Source organism: Schistocerca nitens, chromosome 7 (genome assembly GCF_023898315.1).
Source record: "Schistocerca nitens isolate TAMUIC-IGC-003100 chromosome 7, iqSchNite1.1, whole genome shotgun sequence".
NCBI lineage: Eukaryota > Metazoa > Arthropoda > Insecta > Orthoptera > Acrididae > Schistocerca > Schistocerca nitens.
The window spans coordinates 486,285,454-486,301,201 of NC_064620.1; the positions used below are offsets into that span (position 1 = coordinate 486,285,454).

At 44.3% G+C, this 15,748-nt stretch overlaps 1 non-coding gene across 1 annotated transcript; it reads left to right on the forward strand.

Moving 5' to 3' along the window:
• Nucleotides 1-15,319: 15,319 nt before the first annotated feature.
• On the forward strand, nucleotides 15,320-15,394 carry Trnat-ugu (transfer RNA threonine (anticodon UGU)). Its single transcript has one exon. It is a non-coding gene; the product is annotated as a tRNA-Thr (tRNA).
• Nucleotides 15,395-15,748: the final 354 nt, after the last annotated feature.

Genomic DNA, 15,748 nt, shown 5'->3' on the forward strand with positions numbered 1-15,748 from the left:
AGTCCCAACCACCATTCTGCGTTCAAAGGCTGTTTATTCACGTTCTGCTGTCATAATGACGTCGGAAACCTTTTCACATGAATCACCTGAGTACAGACGACAGCACAACCAATACACCGCCTTTTATACCTTGTGTACGCGATACTACCACCATCTGTATATGTGCATATCGATATCCCGTGGCTTTTCGTCACCTCAGTATACGGCCGCAAGTCCGCTACGTGCTCACAGCTGACTGATCGAATGCGCACCTGCTGTCTACAACTGTTAGTTTAAGCTGCCACGTCTCCTGTAATTTTAAGTGAACTGCTATAAGGGTTTGCTATAAAATCCTTTAGGGAGAGACTTACAATAGCCACGATCGCATTAAACTGCAATCTAACTGTGCGTGACGTGTCTACTGCCAAATTAACCATAAACGATTGTTAGGCTCTTCTGGAATATAAGTCGATTTTCTTTAACGTAATTTATATAACTTCCAAGAGAAACAGGTGTAACCACTTCTCGCACAGTCACTTTGATGACACAAACGAAGACAAAAATGATTTACTCTGTAAACGCATCGACTGTTCCACGTTTCCATATCAATTAAATACGCCTAAGAAACACTTTTCATTTCAATTTCACTTATCTCACCCATCCACTCTTTCAAGAGATGTTCGCTCGACTCCATCTCGATACTGTCCTCTACTAAGAACGTAGGCGCGACATGACAGCGTGCTATGTGTCGGAAACGGCCCGAAACGGCAAGACATTTTAGACCCTATAACTCGCCCTCTAGCCCATGCTGCCAGGGAGCTCGCTGTTAAGAATATCCTCCACACCATAGTTACTACACGTACATGCTTTATAGGCCAGGAAAAAAATTGGTCTCCCATCTTTTTGTGCTGATGGAGTTCGATTTTTTTCCACACAGAGAACGCATGTTACAGACTAGCTGCTCCCCGCAGTGTTACCCGCGGTTAAACAGTCAATTGTAAGGTAACGTTAACGTTGAAACTTATTACCCATGCCTATTCGTCATCACGAACGTTTTCTTGGAGGTACTGCTACGTAAGCCACGTGCGGCCAGCGAAACAGTGGCAGAACAACGGTCCCTCAAAACTCACTCTTTTACTTAAGGTAAAAAATTGTACGCGATGGAGTAGCAAAGTAAAAACTATGCCAGGAAAGAGGGTAAATAACTGCTCGACTGTTTGCATAGAAAGGAAGATGTAATTATCTTGGTATGTATAGAGCGCCAGAAATCTACTGCAATACGTCTTTGTAAACAACGTTGCGATACTTCTTGTTTTCCGTGTATATTTAGAGATCTCTGGCTTTCGATAAACGCAAACAGCCAACGTATAGTTGTCCGTGCGAGATACATTTGGTGACCAGATGAACACCTGCCACTTTTGACCTTGGTCTCTTTTTATAGCGGTCGAGAAAGACATTTTCAATGGGAACTGCAGGCGTTTAAACTGGAATGAGAAGTTTGTTGGAATGATAGGATTTCATGGTACTCTCCCTTGGCTCCACCTGTGATGATGGAGGCCTGCAGGATATATCTTCTCAGGTCCGTGATTCGTAACCTGGTGCCAGTGCACAATCATTGTGCATCCAGGGTACGCATCAATAAGACAGCCATACCCACCATCAGCTCCAACTTGTGGGACGGCACCCCCGACAGCTCTAATGAGTTTAGCTCTGCAGGGTATGAAGTTGCGTTAACTCTAGTCATCACTGTATCGATTTATATGTAGGTGGTAGCCTCACCAGGTACCTGAGCATTAATTTTTTTTTATTGTTGTTTGCCATCGATTCTTTCTTAGGCACCAACATAAGTCTTTCACGTAACCATTCCTCGCTGCACAAGTTTTCGTGTAAGCTCGGAAAAAATTCATTAATTAGGTTAATTTCCGGAAAAAATTCATTAATTAGGTTAATTTCCGAGCTTACAGTTTCTTTTTTTTTATTACCTCTGTTAAATGTGAGGGTCTCACACCATCTTACTGGAAAGTCCTGTGTGACCGCATGGCATACCACTCTACTGGTCGACGTCGGAGCCAACGTCTTGCTCCATCAATAACCTCCCAGTCATCTATATACCACTTCCTGCGGAGTGCATCCTTCATTGAGCCAAAGAGATGGAAGCTGCGACGAGGGCCGGGCTGTAGGGCAAACAAGGGAGAACTGTTCAGTGAAGTTCTGTGAGTTCCTCCTGGGTGCACATACTTGTGTGAGGCCTTGCGTTGTCGTGGAGAAGGCGAATTTCGTTTGTCGCGACGAACATGCTGATGTCGTATCTTCAAAAAAAGGTGCAAAAGGGCTCTGAGCACTATGAGACTTTACATCGGAGGTCATCAGTCCCCTAGAACTTAGAACTACTTAAACCTAAATAACCTAAGGACATCACACACATCCATGCGCGAGGCAGGATTCGAACCTGCGACCGTAGCAGTCGCGCGGTTCCGGACTGAAGCGCCTAGAACCGCTCGGCCACCGCGGCCGGCTTGTCGTTTCTTCAGTTTCCTAAGAGTAGCCCAGTACACACCAGAATTGACTGTTGTGCCACCATGAATGAGGATATCAAACAGAATAACCCATTCAGAGTCCGAGAAGAGCATGATTTTACCGACTGAGGGTGTGGCTTTGAACTTTTTGTGGAAAGAAAGTCTATGTGCACTCGGCATGTCTGCCGGGGGTGCCTCATACGAGATTTGGAGGTAGCCTTGCTTGCGGCTATCGGGCATGCAGGGGTGCAGTCCTCTGCAAGTTGTGAATCATATCGGCACCAGCAACGCCTGTCGCAAGGGTTCTGAGGCAATCTCAGGCGGCTGACGGAGGTGGTGAAGATTGCTGGTCTAGCACGCGGGATGCGAGCACAACTCGCAGTTTGCAGCGATGTTCCCAGAGTTGATGAGGGTCCTTTGACTTGGTGCCGAGTGGACGGTCTCAACGAAAGGCTTCGTCGACTCCGTCATGGTCGTGGCTGCAGATTTACAGAACTGCGTTATCGTACGGGGATTTGTAGGAATCCCCTTGTTAGGACAGGGGTGCACCACACAAAAAAGCAGCTACTCGGAGAGCAGAGTACTTGTCGAGTGCACATGAGGGTTTTTAGGCTAGGCGGTAGTTCGAGGTGCTCTGATGAACACTCGTCAGTCCACATGCAGCAAGGGAATTCAAACGGCGTTCAGAATAAAGACAAGTCGACTGTCAAAATTTCAGTCAGTAAACTGTGGAAGTATTTCTAATAAAGTTCCATAATTTACTGCTCTCCAAGAACTCGCACTCAAATTATTCTTGGGACCGAGAGCTGACTGAAACCCAAAGTGGAAAGCTCTGAGATATTTAGCGAGTCGTGGTAAGTATGTCAGAAAAACAGAGTAGAGACAAATATATTGTCTCTATTGAGGTCGAAGTTGAATGTGACTGTGACGTTATCTGGTCGCATATAGCAGGTTTAGGTGATATTTGTACTGGCCACCCGATCCCACTGTGACTGTTCTAGAGTTGTGATTCTTGAGTTTCTCCCGGCGTATTTGATAATCAAAATATCCAGGGGTGTGCTGCCAGTCTATAGTGTCCAACGGGCACAATATTTCGGCGATCATACATGTCGCCATCATCAGGTGAACTGACGGACTGAGCTCCTGTGAACGTGCCGGCACGCAGATCCGTACGCTATGGCTGCTCAGAGGGAATTGGGTTCGGTCGCGGCGGCGGCCGATTTAAATACCCTCCGCCCGCGGCGCGCTCCCTCCACCGTCCTCGCCCCGCGCCACGGTCGCGCTGTGGAACAGATTGCGACGGCGTCTGAGATGACGTCGGTGTGATGGCTCCGTCCGCCGTGGTCGTCACAACTATACGTTTGCTCGATTTACTCTTGATTAACCCAATCGCTGGTCCCCCAAGCCTTGCTAAGATTATAGCCACAGTCACAGTTTATGAGGTCGTCATTGGTGCGAATTTCGATGGCCTCTCTAACAACGCTGTCTCAGTATCTCGACGTCTGTACCAGAATCCTCGTGCGGTCATACTCCATAGCGTGATTTTCCGACAAACAATGTTCAGCGACTGCCGACTTGCTCGGATACATCAGTCGAGTGTGCCTCTGCTGTTCACGGCATCGATCCTCGACGGTACGCATCGTCTGACCAATATACGACTTGCCACATTGACACGGAATCTGGTACACCCCGGCCTTCCTCAAACCGAGGTCATCTTTGGCGCTCCCCACCAGCGCACGGGTTTTATTCGGAGGACAAAACACAGTTCCGACCCGGTGTTTCTTCAGAATGCGGGCGATTTTCCCCGAGAGTGCGCCTGTGTATGGAATAAATGCAGTGCCTACCTCCTCCCTCGTGACTTCATCCATCTCCACAGGTTGTGCTGCAGTGGTTGGATGGAGAGCACGTTGAATCTGACACTCTGAGTACCCATTTTTTCGAAATACAGTTCTCAGATGTTCCAATTCCTGGGGTAGACTCTCTGCGTCAGAGATAGTGCGCGCCCTATGTACTAGAGTTTTAAGTACCCCATTCCTCTGTGAAGGGTGGTGGCAGCTGTCTGCGTGCAAATACAGATCAGTGTGCGTTGTCTTCCGATACACCCCATGACCTAGGGTGCCGTCAACCCTTCTCTTGACCAAGACGTCAAGGAAAGGTAATTTACCCTCCGTTTCGGTCTCCATAGTGAATTTGATGTTGGGGTGTATGGAGTTTAGATGTGTAAGGAAGTCAAGGAGTTTATCCATACCATGTGGCCAGATTGGGTTAATCAAGAGTAAATCGAGCAAACGTATATTTGTGACGACCACGGCGGACGGAGCCATCACACCGACGTCATCTCAGACGCCGTCGCAATCTGTTCCACCGCGCGACCGTGGCGCGGGGCGCGGACGGCGGAGGGAGCGCGCCGCGGGCGGAGGGTATTTAAATCGGCCGCCGCCGCGACCGAACCCAGTTCCCTCTGAGCAGCCATAGCGTACGGATCTGCGTGCCGGCACGTTCACAGGAGCTCAGTCCGTCAGTTCACCTGATGATGGCGACATGTATGATCGCCGAAATATTGTGCCCGTTGGACACTATAGACCGGCAGCACACCCGTGGATATTTTGAGTTCTAGAGTTATCCAAAGGAAGCCTACGGTCAGTAGCTCGTAAATACCCAGATTATGCAATATCAGTTGGAGCCGACTTTAACCTACCGGATATAGGCTAGGATGTCTATGGATTAATTGTGTGGGGTACGGATAAACAGTCATGCGAAAACTGTCTTGAGCAGCTAGCTCGGAAGACCACAAAACATGGAAATATCTTAGATATTGTAGCTACAAAGAGGTGGGACCTTATTGACAGTGTCAGTATAGCAACGGGGATTAGCGATAATTATGTCATTATACTATGATTACGAAAGTCAATAAATCAGACAATAAATCTAGTAGAGTGTTTCTGCTAGATAGAGCAGATAAGTATTTGTTAGCATCTCACTTACACAGCAAACTGATATCACTTAGTTCCAGTAAGATAGATGTAGGGGAATTATGGGCAAAGTGTAAGCAGATTGTAAATCGTTATCTGGAGAGTTATGTGCCTAGTTAGTGGATGACGGATGGGAAAGATCCACCATGTTTTCATAAAGAAATTGGGAGGAACCAGAGGCTGTTGCACTTTCGGTTAGACGTGAACGCACAGATGACGACAAGCGAAGGTTAGTAGAGATTCGTGGGTCTGCGAAAAGATTTATGAGCGAAGTGTACAACTATCACAGTCGCACCTTAGCGAAAGTGGCAAACCACCCGACAAAATTCTGGTCTTACGTAAGATCTCCAAGCGTGTCTAAGCCATCCATTCAGTCCCCTGTTGACCAGTTTGGTGTGAGAGTTGAAGATAACAAAACGAAGGCCAAAGTTCAAGAAATCGTTCACACATGAGTATCGTGCAAACATGCCGTCATTTCACCATGTGGATGACATAGTAATTTTTGTGGCGGCGTTCGTAGCGACAAACAATTCGCTGTAGAAACGGCTTACGAAGTCACCGCCACACTTTTAATAGCGGGCCGACCGGTCCGCTGGAACAGTGAACAGAAAGATGAAAACCCAAACACTCTGATTAAATAAAAGTCGGTACTTATCTTTATTAACGAAGCTACAGAAACACAGTAGTTAACTCCGTGTCTACAGAAATCTGTCTAGTTCGAGTCGGAGCGGCTAGGTCAGCGTCGGCTGACGACAAACAACAAATCTGCTGCGATAAACACACAACTGACTAGCAAGTACACAATTCGGTGGCGAGTATACAACTGAGCGGCGAATACAGAACTGTCCTAGCGCTCGCGACTCCAGCGCTTAAGAAACCAGAAGCCAGCGGTGGCGCGCGCAGACTTGCGGCGATTTCCTGTCTCGCTGGCGCTGCTTATGCGGACGGCGTCCGGACTTTGATGCTGCCAACCTTTTGGCAGCGGGCTCGGGTGGCATTACTGGCCAGGATATAACAGTAATGAGCATCAAAAAAATGTTCAAATGTGTTTGAATTTCTAAGGGACCAAATTGCTGAGGTCATCGACCCCTAGACTTACACACTATTTAAACTAGCTTATGCTAAGAACAACACACTCCCATGACGTAGAGAGGACTCGAACCTCCGGCGGGAGGGGCCTCGCGAATCCGAGACATGGTGCCTCAAACGGCGCTGCCACTCCGCTCGGCGTAATCAGCATCCCTGGCGTAGAGCAACAACTGAAAGATCTGAAACCAAGTATATCACCAGGTCCTGATGGAATCCCAGTTCGGTTTTACAAAGGGCACTCTACGGCACTGGCCCCTACCTAGCCTGCATTTATTGTTAACCTGTCACCCAGGACAAAGGCCCAGGTGACTGAATAAATGCAAAGGGGACTCCAGTATATCCGAAGCGTAAATGTACGGACCAACAAAATTACAGACCTATGTCCCTAACTTCGGTTTGCTGCAGAATCTTTGATCATATTCTCAGTTCACACATACCGAACTTTCTTGAGACCGAGAAGGTTATGCCGGCCGAAGTGGCTGTGCGGTTAAAGACGCTGCAGTCTGGAACCGCAAGACCGCTACGGTCGCAGGTTCGAATCCTGCCTCGGGCATGGATGTTTGTGATGTCCTTAGGTTAGTTAGGTTTAACTAGTTCTAAGTTCTAGGGGACTAATGACCTCAGCAGTTGAGTCCCATAGTGCTCAGAGCCATTTGAACCATTTTTCGAGAAGCTTATGTCCACGAATAGGCATGGTTTTAGAAAGCATCGCTCGTGCGAAACTCAGCTTGCCCTTTTCTCACATACTATACTGCGAACTATGGATGAAGGGCAACAAGCTGATTCCATATTTCTAGATTTCCGGAAAGCATTTGACGCGATGTCTCAGTGTAGGCTGTTAACGAAAGGATGAGCATATGGAGTAAGTTCACAGATGTGTGAGTCGCTCGAAGACTTGTTAAGTAATACAACGCAGTACGTTGTCCTCGACGGCGAGTATCTATCAGAGACAAGGGTATCGTCAGGAGTGCCCCAGAGAAGTGTCATAGGATGACTACTGTTATCTCTATACATAGATTATTTGGCCGACAGGCTGGGCAGCAATCTAACATTGATTGCTTATGGTGCTGTGGTTTACGGTGAGGTGTCGGAGTTGAGTGATTGTAGGAAGATACGACAGACGAATTACCTGTTGGTGCGATGAGTGGCAGCTAGCTCTAAATGTGGAAAAATGTAAGGTAATGCGGATGAGTAGGAAGAACAAACCTGTAATGTTCGGATACAGTATTACTAGTTTCCTGCTTGACACAGTCAAGTCGTTTAAATACCTGGGCGTAACGTTGCAAAGCGATATGAAATGGAACGAGCATGTGAGAACGGTGGTAGGGAAGGTGAATGGTTGACTTCAGTTTATTGGCAAATAGAGGTTCACCTGTAAACGAGAACGCATACAGGACGCTGGTGCGGCTTCAGTGTTTGGGATCCGTGACAGATAGGACTGAATGTAGACATCGAAGCAATCCAGAGGCGGACTGCTAGATTTGTTACCGGTAGGATCGAACAACACGTGTTATGGAGATGCTTCGGGAACTCGAATGGGAATCCCTGGGGGGAAGACGACGTCCTTTAGGAGATACACATCTTGAAAAAATTTAGAGAACCGGAATTTGAAGCTGACTGCAAACGATTCTACTGTCGCCAACATACATTGCGAATAAGGGCCAAGAAGATAAGAAACTACAAATCAGGGCTCATACGGAGGTATATACACAGCGGTTTTCCCTCGCTCATTTTGCGAGTGTAACAGGAAAGGAATTGACTGGTGTGGTACAGAGTACCCTCCGCCACGCACTGTTTGGTGGCTTGCGATGTATCTATCTAGATGTAGATGTGTGTCGCCACACCATGGATTGCCGTTCCATTTCCGATTCGAAGTGATGAACCCATGTTTCAGCACCTCTGACCATATTCGCCAAAAAATTTGTCACGATCAGCCTCGTAAAGCGCAAACAGTTCCATACAAATGCCGTTCTTTGCTCTTGATGATCTTCTGTTGCGCATCGAGAAGCACACCGGGCACATACTGAGTACCCCATTTGGCGGACGAATCTGTCAGCACTACCAGCAGAAATGTCCAGTTGTGTAGCGAGGTGTTTGACTGTGATGGTAAAAGACGCCTAGACCAACGACTCACCGCGCTTTTGTTAACTGCCAGGTCTCCGTTGACATTCTGCAAGCGCAGATGAATATCTGCGATGCTCTGGTTTTCCGCCAAGAGAAATTCAGTCACAGTTGCCTGCTTGGAACGCACTTCCGTTACAGACGCCACTTTGAAGGGTACGAACAGCGCCGCCACCTATCGGAATTAATGAAACTATAGAGGTCGAAACGGGAATATTCCACGATGTCCCAAAACAAATTTCGTATTTTTTCAACCGAAATTGGGCGATAAAAAATGAGTTGTATTATCTACATCTACATTTATACTCCGCAAGTCACCCAACGGTGTGTATATATATAATTCCCGGCAATCAGTTGCAACAATTATGCATATAATAGGTTGTTGAAACATCATTATGTTTTCCGCAAACAAAGTTGTATTTCACAAATGTTATTAATTGTCTTCATAATGTTAACCACGTATAGTTAACGGAAGACGTAGAAACGGTATTCCGATACGAATACGTATAGCGTAAGTCAAACGTTCGAATTAGAATAGAGACCCCACGAACACAAACTTGCTGCGGCAGGTATGAAATATAAACTCCGTTACTCGCTCGTTACACTTGAAGGACAGATATTGAATGGTCCGAAACGAGCCGCCGCATAACAGCGTAGTTGCCTGCTAACTTCGAAAGAAGGTAGATGCGGTCCCTAGCGCAACTTATAACATCATCGAAAATCAGTGCGGACGGGAGAGCTTTAGTACACCCTGTTATATATATATATATATATATATATATATATATATATATATATATATATATATATATATATATATATATTAAAAAAACAAATACTAAAAAAAAAGAAGGTTGCATGGCGCGAGATTCGATCCGGCGACCTTCGGATTACGAACCCGAGCGCTTACCGCTGAGCCACGACGCTGATGAAAGTTGTCAATCGTTGAGAGTATTTCACCGCAACGGTTTCTTTAAACTGTCGATTTTCTCGACAACGGCTGAGAAGTGCATCTTGGTGCTTTGCCACATTACACCTCTGGCCATGAGCTTTTATTATGCGTAGTATGAATCGAATCTGAATTTCACAATTGGCGGCCTCCCCTTGTAAGACCTGGAAAGGCAACCACAGTTTTTTTCATATATCACTAAAACGTAATGCTTCCTGTAGTGACGCGAGTGTGATCTGGGGTATTAAATCATCTGTCACGAAATTTTGTTCCACAAACCAAACATCAGAAATATAATGATCTGTCTTTCGTACAATTACTCTCTAGATATTGACACTATTATAAGAAGAAACTGTAACACATGCACATACGTACTTATCACACTTTCTTTCGCAGTAGCCCAAAAATAAAAAAAAGGACAACAAAATAGCCGTATAATGAACACTGGTAATATCGTAAACAAAATGTATTAAATATTGCGGATATGAATTGTTTGGTAATCAGGCAAATCAATTATCTGTCCTATGTGTAACTGAATTAGCAATGCAATTTTTAAGAGCCTCAGAGGGTGCATAACAAGGGGCATGAGGGATTAAACGCCCTGTACATCGAGGAGAAAATCTCGTTGGCATAGTATTTCGCCTACTCGGCCATTTCGTATCTATTCAGCGTCGCTTACTCACGGATTTTTACCTGCAGATTGATTTAGAGTGATTTCCCCGCTGAGGAGCAAGCAAAGCCTCCACGGCTTGGCATTAGAGTCAGTTGTTGGTACGACCATCGGTGAATTCAAGTCGCGTGACATACTGTGCACAGAGAATCCACAGACCAACAGTATTTTACTATCGCGATGTGCTGAAGAAGGCAACATTGTGCCTGATTTGCTGCCTCACCCTATATATTGTCTCAATATGCAACCATATCTACAGCACGTTATATCGCCAGAGGTCAAAAGAAGAAGAGACACTTCGTTATTGGTTGTTTCCGTGTCCTATAAACCGCCCATTAATTGTGCTCTGAAATAAGATGTTTTTTATCTGCGAAGGAGATAGCGTCACAAATATCTGACGCTTTTACTCCTCAAATATTTCACAAATTTTTAGTGACGTAAACTTGTCCTACAATAGGGAGTTCTAGTTTGCCATCAGGTTCCTCCATAGTACAGTAGCAATAAGCTGGCGAATGCAGTGGGAGTGGATGCAAACACTCGTGTTCACGGCGCTAATTGGAAGGATCACTATTCAGGGAGATTTCACAAGCTGCAACATACTCACGAATAAAAAAAATGTAATCGAGGAAATGTCTAATTTCTATTGCAGTCTTTGATCACAAGAAATTTCGGCCAGCGATTGCTATCTTCAGATCTGTTTATAATACATCATACCACAAAAAATCGGAATGTCATTGTCAATATTTTTTGTAGCTCTTGACGATGCCTAACTATCTTTGTTGTATTAGGATATGATCTGAAAAGATATGAAGGTAGCCATCTGTGGCCGAGGACGAATTTTCTCTCTTTCTGGATAACTATATATGTGACCTATACTCTTTATCCATCATTACAGTTTCTCCTTAGCTTCTCGTAGAATTAAGTTAGCAAGAGGAAAACTCTTTCATTAAATTTTTTTTCCTCTTATTCAGTTAAGATGTCCACAGCCTTTACTGAAATTTATTAACATCTAGGATACACTTACACGCATCACATAAAAAGTGTATATATACTCACATGAGCTGCTCATAGTGAATTGACTCCTCTCAAACCGACATACAGTACATTTACTTTTTCTATGACAATAGAGAATAATTAAATATCGGCGACGTAGGTGAGTTTAGCGTGATCTTCTTTCATTGGCTGGCCGTCGGCTGGCAAATTTTACGCGACCGGAGATGAACAAACCAGTCACACAGGACATACAGCATGCTGGTCTCCTCTACTCCTGGTCGGTGGCATGCAACAGACAAAAGAAATACACTTACGTAGTTTACTTTATCTATCTGAACATTAATGCATTGCTTATAAATAACACAAACAAACCTAACGTCACACCACTCTCCAGGAAATAGTGCCCCAAACCATTTGTCACATCATCCCACTTGACCTTCGGTTAACACTTAGCAGCGTGTCAAGAAACACGACGGTACAGTGTGAGAAAGAAAAAAAAAGTAAATAGGGACAAGAAGCGAGTAACACATGCCGCCTTATACCAGTGATTTTGCTGTATGTGGAACAAGGTTTCAATATGCAATTCGAGATTGCAACTGAGAGGAGAAAGAAGGCAAATTGCAGTTGTGCTATGCCTCAAGTCATTCCACTGCCCTGCTTTTTGTGCACGACGACGTCAATGAGGCATGGACCGGTTGCAGACATGTGATGGCCGAGGCCGAGCACTGTAATCTTTGTGTGAACTCACGCAGCCTGAAACGCCTTCAGCGGACAGCGTGAATGTATTTGGCCATTCACCTCATACAGTTGCAAAACATATGTCGCAGAGACAGATGGGACAATCTCTTGTCAGTCAGAACAGTGGTTCTTGAGTTTTATGCTTTTTGATTTCTCGTTCTCCAGAGTGCTATGTTTGTCTCTTCGCCTCAAACAAAACGTTATTGAGAGGAGCCGTTTATTTCTAGTAGTTACAACGATGAAAAAAGTAGGACAGTTCGCTTTTCACCAGTACACTTGTAACGGTTGCCTGTGCAGTATTTCTTCTTTAGAAACCGTAGGAATCCCTGAGAATGTGGAAAAGTCAAAGAAACAATTCGAAAAATAAAGTTATTTAAACTTTCCATCGTCGATGGATCGCAGCCGTAAGATTAGTTGAGAATAGGAATACATTTGTCTTGGCTGTAAAAATGATCTCCATTTTCCTTTTATCGTCTCATGGTCGACTATAGGGCAACCAACTCTATACGCAGCTGCACCTGATAATATCTACATATACCACGTGCTTCTGAGGATGGGGCACAGGCAAATTTATTCCAAACCTCAACGAAAAGATATACTTAATACAAAAATTTGAATGATTATATTTAAAGTTCATTATATGGGTTCTATGCCAAATGATCTCCAAGAACAAGTAAAACGGACTGAAGCAGATTTTCATTTACCTAATAACACTATATGTTTACCATAAACGCTTACAATTTGTACACATTAAAACGTGAGGGGTGTTCAAAAGGAAAGGTACGAAACAACACTGTAGGTATAATTGAAGTCGTTGTTTAAAAGTAATTTCCAGAGGCCTGAGAACGACTATGATGCTCAAGCTGCACTTGAACTTGGCCATTACACTTCGTGTCACCTTGGAGATGTGTGGAGCAGTATCACTTCATCTATGAGCAGTCCAGGTCGTTCGCTGTTGACGGACTTGTGTCTCACACCACACGTCAGTGTTAATGGTTTTCCCGTGCTCGAGGAATTTGGTTTTCGGAGCTCGGACGGCCAAATTGATGGTGAACATTACCTTGCCTGCTGAGGGCACAGCATTGAATTTTTTAGGGGTGACGGGGGGGGGGGGGGGGAAGGGGGTGGCGACGCATGCTTCCACGGCGGACACTTCATTAGCGACCTTAGATGTCTCACTTCGTTGTCCGAAAGCGACATAGGGAAATTTCAACCGGTTTGGTTGTTACGACATTTCATACCTTTTCTTTTGAATACTCTTTATATATAAAACAGCCAAAGCCGGTCCCAAGCCCGGTTGAAAAAGGAGGAGGGGGAGGAGTAACACCTCGTTAAAAAACCTTGGTTCACCTGGCCCGGGTGATAGTACCTCGTGAGGGTCCCTTGCCAGGGAAGCAGTGAAGACCTCAACGGCAGTGAAGGCGGCGATGAAGATCATCAGAAGGCGAAACTGGCGGAAGAGGCAGGCTTTTGTATAAAAGCACCAGACTGTAGCGTCTGTTCCCACAGTGGGCGGCTGCAAAAGGCGTCTGTCCCACATGTTAGTGGCGGCCTCACTTATAATTCTAAGCTAAATGCTTGAATTTTTATCATCGAAAGGTTCAACTACCTTTCCCCAAACCAAACTTTAACCTAAGACATGATGGTAAATTTCAAAATGAAAACTACTCCAGGAAGTAACCAATCTTCCATCGCTATTTATGGCGGTGCAACTAGGCCTTTGGATTCTGGAGAGCCTAGAACATAATGTAAGGAAGAGTCGGAGCTTCGTAGTACTTCTTCAAAGGTAAGACCCAAGAAAAAACATCTACTGGGGACTCTGAATATCAACACACTTATGAAAGTTGGAAAACTAAAACACATAACGGACACTATCAATCAACGCAACATACTTATATTAGCTCTTCAAGAAACAAGGTATCTGGATGAAAATGCATTTGAATCAGGTGGATACAGGATCTACAAAGGAAAACCAGCCATTAAAAATTCCAATAATACGACTATATTAGGGACCGCATTTATGGTCAAACAGCAACTTACGGAATCAATAACTAATTTTAGCTCCCCATCAGAACGAATTTCATTTCTGACGTTCAAGTCAGGCAATAAACGCTACACTATTATTAATGCACATGCACCTATTAACCAACATAACAGAACAAATGTTGACAAAGTGCAAGATTTTTGGGAAATGCTTGAACACCAAACATCCATATTACCAAAAGAACATATAAAAATTTTGGTGGAGACTTTAATGCACAAGTTGGCAAAGAAATAAAATTTAAATCAGTAGTTGGAGATTATCCAGCACATGCAAGAACCAACAGAAATGGGGAAAGACTCATAGATTTTTGTAGACAGTTTAATCTAAAATTAATGTCGACGTGTTTCAGGAAACTTGCAAGAAAGAAAAAAAACGTGGGTATCACCTAATCCAAATCAAGGTGAATATCAGTTGGACCATGTGGCAATAACGACTTGCAACTACAAGGAAATCTTGGATGTCAGAGTGAGGAAGGGCCTAAACATAGACTCAGATCATTATCTGACAGAAATAAAGACCATGTTCCAACCAAACCAAAACCTAAACCAAAACCAAGAAGATTTTCAAGAGTAAACACTAAATTTCTCCTGCAAAATCAGGACAAATTCTGTCATATACTAAATACACGAAAAATGGATAATTGGGAAGAAATTAAAGAAACAATGATAGTCAGTTAAAGAAATGGGACAGCCACGAAGAATACCAAAAGACAGATGGTGGAACGAGCTGTGTGATGAAGCAATTGACAATCGACTAAAGGTATGGAAAAAATGGAACAGTAATAAGAAACACGAATACTGGGAAGAGTTTAAAGAAGAAAGGAAAAAGACAGCAAAAATCATCAGATCAGTGAAAAGAAAATATGACAAAGACAGATTAGAAGAAATGGATTCTGATTTCAAAAGGAACAACACTAGAGACTTCTATAAGACTTTCAGAGAAGTTTTAACAGGATTCCAGTCACCAAGTTTACATTTTAAAGATAAAAATGGAAAAATGGTTTTAAGCAATAAAGAGAACTGCCAAATCTTAGCTGAATACTTTGAAAATCTATTAAATTGTGAGGAGCCTAATGACAGGTTACAGTTTCAAAAACCACAACATGAAAATCCACCGTGGGAACCACCTACAGTAGCAGGCAAACATCTATTAGGCGCACTACGAATGTAGTGGTGTGGACATGTTGGGAATGTGGATCTCACGGGGAGCGTGCAAGGGAAAAGTCCCTGCAGACGCACTATCCTCTGTGCCCTCGGTGGCTCAGATGGTTAGAGCGTCTGTCATGTAAGCAGGAGATCCCGGGTTCGAGTCCCGGTCGGGGCACACATTTTCAGCATGTCCCCAGTGAAGTATATCAACGCCTGTTTGCAGCTACGGTGTCTATTTAATTATCATTTCATTTACAGTAGAAGAAATAGAAAAGATTATCAAAGCATTGAAGAATAACAAAGCACCAGGTGAGGATGGGATAGTGGCAGAAATGTGGAAACTAGGGGGCTTATCCGCATGTCAGAAAATTCACAAAGTAATTAAAGACATTTGGACAAAAGGAAGCATACCCAGTGACTGGAAACAAGCATTGATCCACCCTCTCCATAAAAAAGGAGATAAAACAGACACCAACAACTACAGGGGCATATCCTTGTTACCAGTGACACACAAAATACTTTCTAAAGT